Genomic DNA, 14138 nt, shown 5'->3' with positions numbered 1-14138 from the left:
TGGATTTGAGTTGAATGAACTCTGTGTTTCAGTGCACAACAATTGTTCTTCTGTATTAGCTGTCTCTTGTCTCCACAGCAATTAAAACCGGCAGTAGATATTCGCATGCGTGAGTAAATAACTTTGAGGCAGATACAAATTAGGGAGTTAGGAGAGGGCCTCGGGAAAGGAGGTAGATATCAGCGGGGACAACCGATAGAGACAGACAGATGCTCATTGAGGCCTAAGAAGGGAGTCAAGGTCAAGACACACAAGCCTGTGTGAAACCTTTTTTTGTAAAAGAACCTTGTCCTCATGAAACCTTTTCAAGAAAAACAACTAACTGTGCATGTTCCACAAATTTAACATAACACATAGACATGAATATTTAATTGTGGCAAAAGAAGATTGGTCTATTTCAACGAGGACAGGCAAAACCCCACCTACAGAGACTATGCTGTGGAGATAGGTATATAAAGACATGTTTGTGTATGCATAATTCAGACACTCTGCAGACTGTCACACTTTATTGATTTCCAATAAAGTTTATTTACTTTTTGACATCTACTAAACTCTCTGTCTCTGAAGTTTTTGACCTAGGCTAAAAGGTTATTCACGACACTCGCAGGCCACAATGGGTTCTAAAATTTGACAGAAGGACCGCGCCAGGAACAGACGGATGGAGTGTTTGTGTGAAATAATATAAATGACATGTAAAAGCCATTACATGAAAGGATTTGGCCTTTAACAGGTAGCAAAGCATGAATATGCAAGGCTCATTGTACCAATTTTTTCCCAAATGCATTAATTTGATAACACAGTAGAGAAACTCACGTCCAGTTTCAGTGGGAACAGTGTTGTTGATCTCCCTTTTTTGCCAGTGCATCAAACTCTGGAGTTAGTTTTGTTGTGGCAATTCTCAGGAGAGATCCGAGGTGTTGGTCAGTTACCTGGATCTGTGAGGGGCTTTGTCGATGTTCATGACGCTGAATGTCTGCTCACATACGTAGGTCGAGCCAAACCACGTCAGCATCTTCTGTGCCGTCCTCTGGAGGTTTGGAAACGTCTCTTCATTAAGTGAAGCATAAAAGTCATTCAGTTTAAGAGAGTTGAACTTCTCCTTTAAGACGGAGTCAGACTGAAGATCGCTCAGTTCCAATTGCAGTTCCTGTGGTGCTGTTTCAGGGTCTTGTGACAGGGGACAGGACACCAGCTGAACCGACGGCAGAATTCTCTGTGCAGGTCGCCCAGTGATCTGTATTTCTTCACGTTTCGGGACGCCTCTTTCTGCATGGCTAGTGTGGGGGAATGAAAGAGAGATTTGTTTGAAATTTGACTGGAGAATAAAGTCAGCTTGGATTTGAAGGCTCTAACATTTGTGTACATGTCGTGCACAAACTGCTCTTTCCCCTGTAGCTTGACGTTCAGCTCGTTCGTGTGTGAAAATATGTCCACAGCAAACGCAAAGTCACAAAGCCAGTTGTTGTCACTTAGCTCAGGAAATTCGTCGGATTTCCCCGTTAACTCCAGAAATGCGATAATTTCCTCTTTGAGCTCCCACACTCGTTGAAACACTTTGCCCAAACTTAACCAGCGGACCCGAGAGTGGTAGAGGAGTCCTGGTGATCCGCATCAGTTTCCTCCAGGAACGTAAGAAACTGACAATGCTGAAGTCCCCTTGCTCGTATAAAGTTAACAAATTTTACGACTGGATTCACGACATGATTAAGCTGCAATATAGACTTACACAGAGATTCCTGATGAATGATGCAGTGAAGGAAAATAACATCCTGCTCAGGGTTTTCCTCCTTCACTTTGTCCTGGATTCTTTTCAACACCCCAATGTTTTTTCCAGTTAAATTTGCCGATCCATCCGTGGTGACATTGGCAAGTTTACTCCAAGGTATCTTCATAATCTCGAGGACAGCAGACACCTGGTTATACAAGTCCTCTCCCCGCCTTTTTCCTTTCAGGGACTCCATGGTCAAAAACTCCTCTGTTATCTCAAAACTGTCGTTAATCCCTCGGATAAAATTAGGAGCTGAGCAATGTCTTATGTCGTTACTTTCATCCAGTGCTAGTGAATATAACTTAAAGGACTCCGCCTTTTTGTTTAATTCACTGGCGCTATCCTCGTCAATTAGTTCCACACGGCGAGTCACAGCCCTGTGTCCTGTGTGATGAACTGATTTTTTCAAAATGTCCTTTGCCTATTTGACTATTATATTTGTTTGAGGCAGCTGCATTGTGGTCGTGAAACCAGCTAACGTTACGCTCCATGTAATGTTAGAGATAGACTGCAACGTATTAGCATCGTTATCAAATACCTGTGTTATAAACTACCTCCTAATGGACCACCACACAGCTCCATTCAGCCCGTGTCCTGTCAGCTAAATGTAGCCTAATGTCACTAATAATTATTCACATGTTCATGCTTTCAATAAATCTTTTTATCCTGCCACCAGATCAGTGAATTTAAACTAATGCTTGCATTCAGAGTATAAGGGGTGTGTGTGCGTTTAGGAGTGCACCTCAGCACTTGTTATTAGCACTGTTTTATTAGTCCTTGTCAGACAGTGTTTGATAAATAAAATATCAGTCCGTAGTCAAGAAGCAAGCGAGGGTCAGGCGATCATGCAAACAAAACAAACGGGGCAAGACAGAAATCGTGGTCGGGGACGTAAGCAAAGGTCAAAGTCATTTATCGAATAAACACAGTAGGTAACGCTTGGAGAACGACAGAGAAACTAGTCTGCTGAACATTTACTTCTCAAAGTGTCTCTGTATCCGTGGTGAGTGGATAAGGTGATTGGCTGCAGGTGTGTGAGATCAGAACCCCGGGGAGGTGAGCACATGCGTGTGTGGGAAGTGTAGTCCTCAGCGGCCACGTTAGAAGTGGGTGTTGCTTCTCGGGAAACCGAGTCCTGGCTGGGCTGAGATATGACAATAAGTTGGGTTGTCATACCTGTCTACAGGGTAAACTTCCAAACAAAGGCTTCTCCTCATCTACCAATAATCTCTCTGTACAAAATACAAGCACAGAAAAACAACAAATGTATATCATAATGTTCTTTACCAAAAAGTAAAACATTTTTACTAACTACCCATTAACACAGGTCAGTGAATATTGTAAATCTTATACATGAATTCTTAGTCTGTAAGAAATGGGTGCAGACTGACCTATAGACTGGATGGTGCAAGAACAGCTGCCCCAGCACATGATGGGCACACGGGGGTCCTGCTCATTAGGGTGCACCTTAAGGCCAACTTTATAAGTGGCGGTCCCAAATGTCATCAGCATCTCCCTTATGGAGCTTGAATAAGGCATGCTATCAAAACACATCACAGGTCAGTGTTAAAGACACGCTCAGATACGCAGTTGTGAAAGGAAACCGTGGGTATGCTTACACTGGTGTGTGGTCCAGCCTGAAACTCTCAGGAGGAGGAGAGTCCTCCACAGTCTCAGTCTCACCAGCATCTAAAAGACAAACACCACAATATGACTGCATGTGCACACATACACACACAAATAAGGAGCACACGCACTATATATGATGAGACTCACTTGTTGGCTTGGCTCTCTTATGAGCAGAGTGCAAGGCTCTGATCTGCTGGCATGTTGTATTCAGCCAATGAGCCAGACCTGGCTGCTCACTATTGCTGTAGCTACAAACATGCATGCATTTTACTATTTAACCAGAGAAAATGTCACCTCAATGGGACAACAGGCAAATTTACTGTAATAAACTGAGTCAGTGTGACTAAATATCTTGCAACAGCAGTGGATTAGCCATCTTACATAAGCAGAAACTCTATACTCTGATCTCAACATGGCAAGACATGCAATTCAGCTACAGATGATATCAATTCCCTTGCTATAAAATATATAAATAAATAAGAGGAATAATGGAATGGGGTATGCACTGTTACCGTGTCGTTCTGTACCCTTCCATGGCATTTCATAGGCAAGTTTGCATTGGTTACAGAGCCACTACAACTAATTCGCCAATGCAATGGTTAAAATATTAAGCGGTCCGGATTCAGAGCAACTCCACTTAGAATAATCACAAGCACAAGTTTGTATGCGAGTACCTGCAGGTGGTCTCAGTGAGGGGCAGGAGAGGAATGACGGTGTTACTGCGACACTTACAGAGTGGACACAAGTACTCCCCATTCTCTACATCGTAACTGGTTTGCTCATGCAGCCACTGCGCATCCTGACTCTGGAGTGTCTCAAAGTATCTGTAAGAGAAAATAACTACAAGATTAAGAGACCATTATTTGACAACCTGTCAAATTTCCATGAGCTTTATATGTACCGTGCAATCACAGAAATGACCGAACTGGTCAGATCTATTAAGCAGTGACAAGCAAACGGATCCACTGAGCTGTTAAGCTTGACATGGATGTAGGATTGACGTGGGAACACCATATACTGCTTGTAAAGCTCTCCGAGGTAACATTCTTCAGGAGTGTAAACTGTTGGACAGCACTCCCCTCCATTGAAGAACGGGAACATATGAAAAGTATTTTTGATTGGGAAGCGCACAGCACACGGTGGAATCTGACGTCCTCAACAACCGAGCATTGCTGATTACCAAGCGTAACAAGTTCCATCACCTGATTTCATTAGCTTTTGATACTCTCTGGCTGCTCCTAAGGCCATACAGACTTCATATGAATCCATAATGAACTTTTTCACACTATCTGTTGTTACCCAGATGAGGACGGGTTCCCTTCTGAGTCGGGTTCCTCCCAGTCTTTCTTCCTCTTAAAACATCTTAGGGAGTTTTTCCTCACCACCGTCGCCACTCAGTGGCTTGCTCAGTTGGGATAAATTCACACCTTTAATATCTGTATACCGTGTTGATATTTCTGTAAAGCTGCTTTGAGACAATGTCTATTGTAAAAAGCGCTATACAAATAAAATTGAATTGAACTGCACTTACTCCTAAGGTCAGATCAGGTTAACGTTCTTTGCTTCCCCATGAGGCACAATAAGTTTACAGACTTTGAAAGTAACACTGGCTTGATCTAAGACAGTGAAAAATAGTCAAGTGCACATAGCAAGCTTTGTTTCATGCTTTGTGTCGATGATCAGCTCACTGTATTGGGTCAAAAAATAAATAAATATCTGCAGATTGCATATTTAAGCCAAACACATCCAATTTCTATCTACATCTTATCGATCACCACACATCCATGAAGACTTTCCTGTACATCACAGATTAGGTTTTTGACTTTTCGGTCACAAAACATCCAGACTGATTGATTAATATTAGCTAATGTATTTGGAATTGCTCATATAGAGGTCATATTATTTTCTAGACAAACTATTTACTGTTAGCTGCTGATCTATTGCCTATATCCACAAACATTTGAAAGCAGCAAAACTTTTTATTTGGTTTTAAGTAGAAGGCTGTCTAGAAGTAACATTTTGCCCAACTCCTCAGCTCTGCCAGCAGTGAGAGTGCATGATGTGGCCACAGCTGCCGGTATGGGTACCAAAGGACAGGTCAGGGTGCATGAAGAGGGGATCATAGCTCTCTGTAACACACATGTATCCTTCAGAAATAAGCACACTGGCTACTCAAACCTATCCAATTACTTGACTTGCACACTGTAAACCATAACCTTACCTGGATTGTGAGGGGGTCTTTTGCGGTTCTTGGACATGACCGTAGAGCGTTGGACAAAGGCAGCGAGCACCATGGCGGTGCCATCAGGTAGGATCTCCTGCGCTTCGTGACACAGGATACACATCTCCATCTGCCTCCTCTCTCCTCCTCTGGCACACCAACGACGAGGTCCCACACACACCAGAGCACCGTCACATGAACTGGGGCTGTACCAAGCAGAGACGGATGGTTACAAGTACACTATAACCTTAATTTTATGTTAAGGTCCCTCTGAATTTGTTAAAATAATTAATGTTGAATAAATGGGTTCATCTTTTTTTAATCACCAGGAAATTGCTAAAAATGGCCTAGGATCCTCTCTACTCATTTACCCCAACAGAAAATGCTCTAAATGAATATGCATGATAAAGAGTTTAAGGATGGGAATTTACTTATGTTATGTGAAGACCACCATTATATGCAAGAACTTTTAGGACAAAGAACAGACAACTGCTCAGCAAAGTCAAGGAAGTGTTGATGCATGCATTTACTGACATAAATGTACTGACTGGATATTGAGAATACAATACAAGTTGACTTATTAAGAACGCTGCGTCACTACGAGCATGCTTAGGTATCTATGCTCTGCTGATGTAGAGGCTGAGGCGTCCAGATCCTCTGAATCCTGCGTGAGCAGATCTATGTACTTATTGATAAAATGACTCTGGCTCTCTAATGTTTGAGCCATGGTCTTTTTCCAGCACAGTTCAGCTTTCCTTTTTCTCTCTGCTTTGTCTTTGTCCCACACAGTCTACAACACACACACACACACACACACACACACACACACACACACACACACACACACACACGTAGATTTAAGCTCTTCAACACTTTAAAGGGTAATGGTTAATATGTCCATGGAATAGAAAGTTGCTCAAAGTCTGACCTCCTTGTGACAGTGCCCTGTTCCTTCACAGGGAGGTGCAGCAGCTGTGCACTCACGCTTCGTTTTAATGCTAACCACCATCTGTGTAGAAAAAGACACATAATTTAGGAATATACTTTTACAAGAAAACGATACAGCAGTGCAGTTAGAACTATATGCACACACAAAGTCAGCAAAACTAAGCAGATGTTCAATAGAACACATTTGTGTACTAAAAAGTATATACACACACCATACCATTAAATACTGAAGATGCATTACAATTTTACTAACATTTAATTTGCCTGTTTCTCTTCAAAGTACATACTGCAATACATCATTAGCCCTGGCCTACACCATGGCCTTTACATGTACATGTTCTGCCTGGTGCAGGTGTCCTGACAGTTTTCACTATATGGAAAATAAAATGCACACATCACAGTGCATGGAAGTTCAGTTTGTGTAGTAAGCAATCCTTACATGTCATTTAAATATTCATGTTGACATACAGCTTTTAAGTAACACGCACAATAATCCACATCAAGACACCCCTAGGGCCACCTACAGATGATCAGCAGCAAAACCGCTTTGTGACAGTGAAGCATTTGTGCTTCTCCGTGGTGAGAGGTGCTGCTTTGCCTACCGGCCACACCACCTTGAGCGGTGTTGCACTGCTTGGATTTCGAACAGGTCTTGATGATGCAGCACTGCTTTAAACTTCATGGTAAAAACGCTCATCTTTTGTATGTTGCGCCTACCTTCAGTGAGCGAATTGTAAAACATGCTAGGCTGCCACCTGGTGGACATATTAGGTGCACGCATAGAGAGAGTAAGGCAAATTGCAAACATAATCAAGATGTAATTTCACTTTAAGGATCCAGCGAATCATGTCTTTGTGCACTTCCAAGTGAGGCGCGCGCTGCAAGGCCTCTAACAGAGCCAGGATGCTTGGAGTGTTGCCGGGGGCTTCACCGGGACCTGTGATACAAGAACCACAGATCTAACTACAGGCTTGAGGTTTTGAGATTGTGTGAGATGATGTACAAAACTTACGGGAGATTTTGAGGGTGAAGTTGAAAGTAACTTCATCGTCATCCCCAATGTTCTCTAGCTGTTGCTGCTCCTCCAGCAGAGCCATGCCTATCAAGTGCAGCACCTGTAGCAACACACACATACAGAACTGTGAACACTACTCAGTCATTAAAAAGTGATGCTCATGAACACAGCATAGCAAGTGGAATTTTGTTGAATTTACTACACTATCATGTCATTTTAACAAAACATCCAAACATTTACCCTCTGCAGCATGGACTCAGACCAGTGTCCTCCACTGGGCTCCATAGCCCACTGCAGCACAGCTCCCAGCATGCCAAGCAGCACGTCACACTGCAGAATGTTTCCCAAGCTGGCAAACAGTGGGCAGAATGGAGGCAGGGCTACGACACACACAGACACTCACACTTCAGCAATCTGCATTCAACTGACCAATCATTTTCAGATATGACTACAATCACTGAAGAAATAGCTTACCTGGGTCCTCTCCATTCTGTCTCTTAAGCTTTCGCTGAGCTTCCTCTGCCTGTATCCAAAATAAACTACATAAAAATTTAGAAAAACCATTAGTGCTCATGTGACTAAAGAGAATGACTAAATCTGCCAAAAGCAGCACATCACCTTAAGGACATCCTCAGCACTAACAGCCAAATCAAATGCAAATGGATAAGTGCATATATTGAGCTTCCAAAGAGCATTTCCTCATTAGACCACTAGTCACTGAAACTGGTATTTTGTCATTTATGTGCTTTTCTTTATCAATCACACAATCTGACAGAGGCTCTACACTTAAGAGAAGGAACTAAAGAATGAAGTAATATGTGAGTTGCAGACAGTTTTAGTTACTGCATAGCAGGAGCTCGGGTACATGCTTTAAGTAGTGAATTATTATTTACAAAAACTATTTTCAGAATTGTAATGCTGTTCTCTCCAGGGAAGGGGTCACAATGTTAACGGATGTCTGCCCCAGAGACAATAACAGCACCGAGACTCTTCCCATAATGTCTAACCTGAAATCTTCCTGTAATGCTGCAGACCGAGGGGTCCTGGTCCATGCCACCATGGAGGACATTTTAAGCTCATTGTAAAACACTGATTTTGAGTTTCTTGAAGCATTTGTGTGTTCATTTGGAAGTATGCTTGGCTCTTTATCTTGTTGAAAGCCAAGTCTGAACCTCCTGGCAAGGGCAAGCTAAAGGTTCTGGGCTAAAATGTGATTGCTCCTCCCTCCCTCTCCCCCTCCCCCTCCCTCTGCTTCAGCGGTTCAACCCCAGATACCAGGCAAAAATTACTTCATGTATACAGAGATCCCCAAACTATACACCGAAACCAGACCTCATTTCAGAACATCTCAAAGAAAAAACATTTTATGCCTACATATTTATTATATATCTATTTTGTAATTGCTTTTTTTATATTATGTGACTGTTTTTTATAATGCTCATGTTTAAATAAAGGAGTTAAAAGTATTATTTATTTATACACAAAGTGGTATCGAGTATCGTGTATTTTTGCTGGTATCGACTACTAGATTTTTGGTATCGTGACATCCCTAGATTGGACATTCTATGTTTGAGTTATAACAACTTCCTTTTTCATGGTGAAACTTCTAAATTTGTGAGAGCGCCACACCCACGGCGAGCAGCAAAAATTCAAAAGCTTCGCAATTTAGCATCGTCAATGCCTGCAGATGAGACTGACTGAACGTGATGCCGATCTGATGAAAGCTCCAGGAGGAGTACATTATAGTACGAGGCCTGGAAATGGCAAAAAACGGAGGAAAAAATTAAGAGAAAAATCAAAATGCTGACTTCCTGTTGAGTTTAGGGTATGGGCTCAAGAGACCAGGGAGTCAGCCATTTTAAGTGTTGTCTCAATTGCAAAATCCTTCCAGTGCACTGGAACGTTTGCTCCCTAAAAAATCCCCACAACGCACCACAAAAACCAGGGAGCATCGATACTCACTATGTTCCCTTACTGGAAATGACATCATGTCTCTCAGCTAATGTCTCTCTCTAGTGTCTGGTTTAGACACTAGAGCTATACTGAGAGCTATTGTAAATGCACTGTAGCACTTGTCTGTCCTGCAGACTTCATAGTTGAAAATGTGAACTGCTTGCTCCCAAAACTTCTTTAGTGCAGATTAGGGCTGCACAATTAATCGAATATCGATCGCGATTACGATTTTGACTGTCCACGATTAAATGAACATGATCGACTGCGATATTGACATTTAAATTCCGTCCTCCGCTCACAGAAAACTCCACTGCAGATCAAATCAAGCGGCTCCTACACTACAGCCAATCACCATAGAGTGGCGCAGGGATGACGTCATTTTGTAGTGCCAAAACCCCGAAACGGAATTAGCATTTCAGGCCTCGAGTTGCTAGCTTCGCTTCGAGCTCCAGAGCGAGGGGAAATCATGAAATTAGCACGATGCTAAACAGCACTTCAGAGGTTGTCGGGGTCATTAAATCTAATCACGCTGAGTGGGAAAAAAAAACTTTGCAGATAAACTCAGGGCTCTACGGTGCAACCATTTCACTCGCATTGTGACTGAAAAGTACTTTGTGTGACTGTGAATAAATATTTATTCACACCGGTGTGAGTGACCTGTTCGGAGTTGTATAATACAATCGGAATTAAAACCACAGGAAATACAAAATACATCTACACCGCGCAACAGTTACTTTCACACTGCTTTTCATCTCCTCAGTCCACTGTACAAGTGTGGAAATACTGCAAAGAAGCCATTATGATGAAGTGACTCTACATCATCTGCTTCTCTCAACTCTCCGATCTCACAACCGCCATCTTTTATTGATCCCGCAAAATGACCTGAACTTTCACCTGCTCGTGTCGACACAGCGGCTTCAGGCAGAGTAAATTAATAATAACATTACAAGGTGGGTTTAATTCAGACGACTTTATTAAATAATTCCTCACCAATCACAATCAAGAGTAGAACTGTTCCGTCTGTAAACATACAGTACACTGCAGCTCTCCTTCACTAACTCTAATTCACTCCATTTAAACTCACGGTTGCCAGATATCACTAGAAAAGTCAACTCCAGTTTCTATGTTTTGATTTATCCCCCAAAACACAATATTATCAGCTGACATGGACACTGTACTGGGGAACCGATCTAAAACTGAAACAAAAATAAAACTACTAAAATGTAAAGACAGAAAATGTGCTTAGTTATAAATAAATCATTTAATATATAAAAAAATAGATATTATAATAACTTCATAAAATATAAATGAAATGAGAAATGAAATAATGTTTAATTACTATGGGTTGCATTTAATATCAATTTGACCTTAACCTTAGATCACTATTTCCTTAGAAAGCTACTAGCCTTTTTCCTAATATGGATCATTTTTGTGTTAGTCTACTCTTAATTAGGACTCTTTATTGTTCAAGATATTTTAAAATAAATATTTTATGCTGTATATTTATCAATTAACCAACAGTATTTCTCATTGCTATTATTTTATTCAGTTAACAGTGACCATGAGCAGAGAGCTTACATTTACCTGTTTATCTGGATCAGTTTCAGCTGTAAAAATCCTGATCGGAGCATCAGTAATGAACACCATTAAACTAAAGCGCTTTGCTTCGCTTAACAAATTGTTAGTGCTGCCAAGCTGCTGTGTTGCAAGTGGAATAAAACACTTTGGGATGTGCTGTTAACTCCACGTTGAGCTGAAGAACATGCCACCCCATCAGTAAATATATTTTCCTAGAACAACTCTGTGGTGTTTTATTCAGTTGTTGATTTTGTTTGTGTGTTGATTTTGATGTATGTTTTGGATCGTTGTCCTGCTGGAAGATCCAACCACAGCCCATTTTAATCTTACTGGCAGAGTCAGTCAGGTTTTCATTTAATATCTGTTGATATTTGATAGAGTCCATGATGCCAGGAAGTGATGGACTTTTAACAGCTTGACCACACCACATCATGGCTCATGTGAAAGTAGACACTTAAGACTTTAAGAATTAGCAGTTATTTCAAGTATTTCTTCTTTGACCTAGACTACCTGGGGCAATACATTCAGAATTATTATTATTTTTTTAAATTATCTAAACTTTTTTTTTAAACTTTTAACACAAGTGTTATCTCTTCACAGCAAATGTTGATATAAACCCCACTCCTGGTCTCAAAGATGCCCAGAGTACTTGTCCATGAACACCGAAAATATGAGGAAGTTATCTCTAACTACTACAATGGTGTGTAAGGTTATCCAAACACAGGTAAAAACCTCTCCAAATGGCGCCAAATCTCTCCAAATGGCACAAAGCTTATAAAAATGGCACAAAGCCTTTAAATATTGCAGACTTCTAGAAATAGAAGGGAAAAAAATGTTAAAGGCACAAAATAACCTCCAAGTGGCACCAAATGTCTCCAAACCAAAGAAAAGAAGAGCCACTCAGAAATAACTTCTCCAGAAGCTGTGACACATCCGGGCTTTTTCGGGAGCACGCGGCCACTATAAGACACCAATAAATCACATGCTGAGTGAAAACCAGTAGACAACTAGCGATCAGAAAAAACTGCCAAACACACAAAAACCTGCCTGCTGTATAAAGTTTTGCAGGAAGGCCGCTAGAGCAGAGAAGCCATTTCCTGATAGTTTCTCTGCACGGCCCTGTAGCGCTGTGCTGATTGGCCTGTACCGCTGACACACAACTCAAGACGCACACGTAAAGGGTTGTGCTGAAGACACGTCTGATTTTCTCAGCCTCTGAGTGGTCAATCATGTCGAGTTTGGGCTTGTTTGAAAGCTAGAAGAACCTACAATTGGTGCAAGTGGGTGTTAATCAAGTTAGAATGCCCGATTATAATTTAGGAGGCGGGATGTTCAGCATAGCCAAAGCAGATTAGCTTCTTTTAGATGGTGTCTCAGTTCAGTTTATGGCTAATAACTAAATTGCAGAGGTGTGGGATATCAAAACACTTAATCCATTTTGAAGAGGACATTTGTGACTAAATCTGGAACTTTGCATTTGCTTTCGTCAATAAATGCACAGTTCCATATTTAGTCACAAATGTAGTAAACACAAGTAACGTTGTTTTACTGTCAAAAAAGCTTTATTCCTGCTCTCCGATTTATCTCTGTCTCAATGTTTTCATGGAGAGGTGTGAATTGTTTGCCCAGCAGGGAGTTCAAACTCCGCCCCTTTCCCATACCCCTGCTCACTAGCAGTTAAGCACAAAGTCATGAAACTGCACACACAAAAAGCCACCAGTGTCCTGACTAATCTTATACCAGAACTGCGGTGATACAATAATTCATTTATCTATACTAATTGAAAATGTCCGATAAGTTGTTTTCCATTCCGCCGGTGGAATGAACGCTAGTGTCGGGGCGAAAGGGGTTAATATCTGTTGATATTTGATAGTCCATGATGCCAGGAAGTGATGGACTTTTAACAAATTGACCACACCACATCGCTCTTATGCCAGTTGACTTTTGCAGATGAAGCTTTTCCATAACATTCCAGAGCGTATTTTACCACCTTAACATCACCTCTAATTAAAACTGTGATATCATCCGCATATGCAGATAATTTGGTGGGTTGTTGACAGTTTAGAGTGTCGATTTGTAGACCTGTTAATTCTTTCCTAAGCTTAAAGAAATGGAGAGAGAGAGAGAGAGAGAGAGAGAGAGAGAGAGAGAGAGAGAGAGACACTTGTTTCTGTCAGGCTCTCATAGTGACTCAGGCCTCAGCTGGTGTCCTTCGTGCTGAAATCAGTCACCAGCGTGCAGTTCACTGAATCTTCATTACAGCATAAACATGATACACCATGTAACCAAAAGTATATGGACGTCTGACCATAACACCCACATGTGCTTCTTCCCTGAACTGTTGCCACACAGCTGAAATCACACAGCTGTATAGAACATCTCTGTACGCTGTAGCGTTACAATTTCCCTTCACGGGAACTAATAGACCCAAACCGGTTCCAGCATCACAACACCCCTGTACACAAACCCAGCTCCATGAAGACACAGTGTGTTACGGTTCATGCAGAAGAACTTTACTGGCCAGAAGAGTGGACTCTATTGTAAGAGCAAAGGGGAAATACATCTGGAAGGGGATGTTCAACAAGCGTATACTGTACGGGTGTGATGGTCAGGTGTCCACAAACTTTTGGCCATATAGTGTGTTCTTGAAGAAAAAGGAAGCTGGGTTCCAATGTTCAGACTTGATGACAGAATTTTAATAGAGCTGTGATGGTTTAGCCCGAGACGTGACTGAAAACACTCAATCCACCCTCGCACAGAAAGTGATTTGGGTTAAAAGAAAAAAAAAAAGATGCTTCCAGCAGGGTTTACTGACTGTTTGGTAAACAGCTCCCCAGTGCAATACGTTATAATAATGCAGATACAATGAGGGCCTCAGAAACCATAAACTAGGCTTTTATCACAAAACACAGCACTGAAGCACTAAATCTCGATTCGAACCCCAGACCCCAACTCCAGAGAAGCGAGGTCAACATGATAACCACTAACCCACCACGCCCCTATAACAATAACAGGTGGTCATGGTA

At 41.6% G+C, this 14138-nt stretch overlaps 1 long non-coding RNA gene and 1 pseudogene across 1 annotated transcript in view; both read right to left on the bottom strand.

Annotated features, from left to right (window-relative positions):
• Window positions 1-95: 95 nt before the first annotated feature.
• Window positions 96-6194, bottom strand: LOC108261552 (general transcription factor II-I repeat domain-containing protein 2A-like; annotated as a pseudogene).
• A 1672-nt stretch (window positions 6195-7866) lies between these two features.
• Window positions 7867-14138, bottom strand: part of LOC128634192 (uncharacterized) — a 30005-nt gene continuing 23733 nt past the window's right edge. Inside the window, exons 18-19 of the long non-coding RNA XR_008397470.1 lie at window positions 8056-8120; window positions 7867-7961 (exon numbers count right to left, since the gene is read on the bottom strand). This is a non-coding gene — a long non-coding RNA (uncharacterized LOC128634192). The remainder of the gene's footprint in view (window positions 7962-8055; window positions 8121-14138) is intronic.

Source organism: Ictalurus punctatus, chromosome 12, assembly GCF_001660625.3.
Source record: "Ictalurus punctatus breed USDA103 chromosome 12, Coco_2.0, whole genome shotgun sequence".
Classification (NCBI taxonomy): Eukaryota; Metazoa; Chordata; class Actinopteri; order Siluriformes; family Ictaluridae; genus Ictalurus; species Ictalurus punctatus.
The sequence above is the reverse complement of the archived record's forward strand: the minus strand, read 5'-3'. Positions and strand labels throughout refer to the sequence as shown.